This window comes from Chrysochloris asiatica, unplaced genomic scaffold, assembly GCF_000296735.1.
Source record: "Chrysochloris asiatica unplaced genomic scaffold, ChrAsi1.0 scaffold00027, whole genome shotgun sequence".
NCBI classification, from domain to species: Eukaryota; Metazoa; Chordata; class Mammalia; order Afrosoricida; family Chrysochloridae; genus Chrysochloris; species Chrysochloris asiatica.
In genome coordinates, this window is record NW_006408545.1 from 6,994,512 (window position 1) to 6,997,419 (window position 2,908).

The window sequence follows — 2,908 nt, forward strand, 5'->3', positions numbered from 1 at the left end:
CAAAAATGGTTGATTTTCACCTGCAGAACACGAAGAGCAAAGGAAATAGGAGAGATTCTAATGTAGATTCTGCTTGCACTTGACAGGCCCGCACGGTGCATCTCCGGGCAACCAGGACAGCTGAGTGGTTTATTCCCTCAGGTCTCGGAACAGCAAGTTTCACAGCTTTAGAACTCAGCGTCAGAACAGCAAGTTTCACAGCTTTAGAACTCAGCGTCGAAAAGGTAATCCTTATGGTGGGCACAGCTCACCAGGGCAAAGACCCTCCAGGTCTTTTTGTAGTTCAAAAAGGTGCTTATATTCAAACTGCTCAGATCAGAGTAAAAGACCTGGACGTTCTAGATGACACGCTTGGGGTCATCGATTTGGGGATCATAACCACGTTCCTCTGCACTGGGAACCGGATCAGAATCTGGGCTGTGGTATTGTTAGCTTGGTTAGCAATCACTTTGATCCTGGGGTCCTCCAGCAGGGAGGGGTCCTCAGGCTTGGCCCAGGGCCGGTTGGGAGAGCCCAGTGGGCTGTAGGCGGTCACCATGCTGCCCTTGGACTGGTCGTACCTGACAGCTTCTCCTGGGTGAGATTCAGGTGGCACTCAAGCTTATATTTCAAGTCAGCTTGTTTAACATGTGCTTGGTTTGGAGTTGGTGGAAGTTGGAGGCACTGATCGCCTTCATCAGTCCGTAGTCCACCAGCTCCTCCATGGCCATCCATGTGTCCAAAAATTCAGTGTCACTGGGAATCACGTTGCCTGTCCCATCCAGTGGGGGAAAAGTCCTTTTCTGCCTTAGAGCTGATGGGTCAATGGATCAGGTAGAGGTCCAGGTAGTCCAGTTTCAAGTCACTGAGCGTCTTGCACCAGGTTGTGGTACGTGCACCCGAGGTTCCTGAGGATGCCGAAGTTCTCGCGCTTCACGGATTCAGCCTTGAGCTTCTCCTAGATGGTCTCACCCAGCTCGCTCTCATTCTGGTACACGTGGGTGCAGTCGAGTTACCGGTAGTCCGTTTCCATTGCCTCTGGTACTTGGTCACGAGTGGATTTCCATGTGCTCAGCCCCTCATGGGCATCCTGGCGCCGGTGTTGAGTACGACACTAGCCATGGTGACCACGCTGCACACACCTCGACTCCTCCTGAGGCAATTCTGGGAAATTGTTTTTAAAATCATTTTGATAATTTTCTGTCCTTTCTGCCATACCTGATAACACTCTTTTCATTACACTTATTTTACCAGATTGAATTTAAAGATCCTTCTGAAAATAAAGAGCTAAAATTCATTTTTATTTTTTACATTATTTGGCGTAGTACTGGTTCATATTTATTTTATACATTCATAAAGGAATAAATACTGGATAGATAAATTAGAGAGGTACCCCAAATATTTTTATCATACACGTTAATAGATTTTTTTTTTGAGCATATAGCCCAAACAGTTATATCGTTGTTATTGGTCAGTGCTGTCGAGTCTATTCTGACTCACAGTGACCCTATATAGGGTTTCTGAGGAGTGGTTGGTGAGCTGAACCACCAACCTTGCAGCTCAAACTGGCCTTGCAGTCCATCGCATTAACCAGCAGCACCACACCAGAGCTCCTTGTTATCAAGTACCATCTAGTCGGTTCCGACCCACAGTGACCCAGTTTAGGGTTTCCAAGGAGTGGCTGATGAGCTTGAGCTGCCTACCTTGAGGTTCAAACCGACTATGCAGTCCAGCGCATTAACCCACAGCACCACACCAGGACTCGCAGTCCCATTACTTAGCCTAAAATAGACCTTGAACAGGGGCCACAGAGGTTTTAGTTCTGAATTCAGGCCCTTGGCTTAAATTTGTTGAAGTTCATTCACAAACGCACATTCTGATGACACTCAGACCTTTCTTCTTTTTTAAAAATATTTTATCGTGAATTATGTGATAGTTTACATGGGAGAACATTAGTTTTACATTCATCCTATTGTATATATTGTTTCATTGCCATCATTACAATCCCCTCCATGCATCATCAACCAACCAAAGGGTATACCCTACAAGCCTGCCCCCGGTCGACAGCACACAGCCCCTCTCCTTCTCAGAGCTTTCTTAAATACTTGCATGCCAGTGAATCTTTACAGATTTTCCAAAAGCTGAATACTCTGGACAGACCTGCTTACCTTCATGCACCCTTTAGCATTGCAGACTTCTAGTTTCAGCCAGTGGTGGGGTGGTGTGAATGTGTTGTTGTTGTTGTTGCCATCGAGTCAATACCAACCAATACCGACCTTATGCACAGCAGAACGAAACACTGCCCGATGCTGGGCCAACCACACTACAATTGATGCATATCGCAGGTTGTTAACGAGTCTTCCTCCAATCCTGATGCCACATTTTTCTTCATACAATCCAGCTTCTTATATTATTTGCTCAGCATATAGGTTGAATAAGTGTGGTGAAAGAATACAACCTTGTCGCACACCTTTCTTAATTTTAAAACATTCAGTGTTCCCATGTTCTGTTCGAACAACTGCTTCTTGGTCCAGGTACAGATTCCTAATGAGCACAATTAAGTGTTCCGGAATACTCATACTTCGCAATGTTGTCCATAACTTGTCATGATCCACACAATTGAAAGCCTTTGTGTAGTCAATAAAGCACAGGTAAACATCTTTCTGATATTCTCTGCTTTCAGCCAAGATCCATCGGACATCAGCAATGGTATTTCTCATTCCACGGCCTCTAATGAATCAGGCTTGAACCTCGGGAAGTTCTCTGTCAGTGTATGGTTTTCTGTATTACCTTTAGTAAAACTTTACTCACATGGGCTATAAAAGAGATTATCCGATGACTCCTGTATTCCGCTGGGTCACCTCTCTTTGGAATGGGCACAAATGTGGATCTCTTCCAATCACTTGGCCAGATAGTTGTCTTCCAAACT

The 2,908-nt window shown here is 45.3% G+C and overlaps 1 pseudogene; it reads right to left on the bottom strand.

Moving 5' to 3' along the window:
• Positions 1-203: 203 nt before the first annotated feature.
• On the bottom strand, positions 204-1,101 carry LOC102819333 (annotated as a pseudogene).
• Between the last annotated feature and the right edge of the window lie 1,807 nt (positions 1,102-2,908).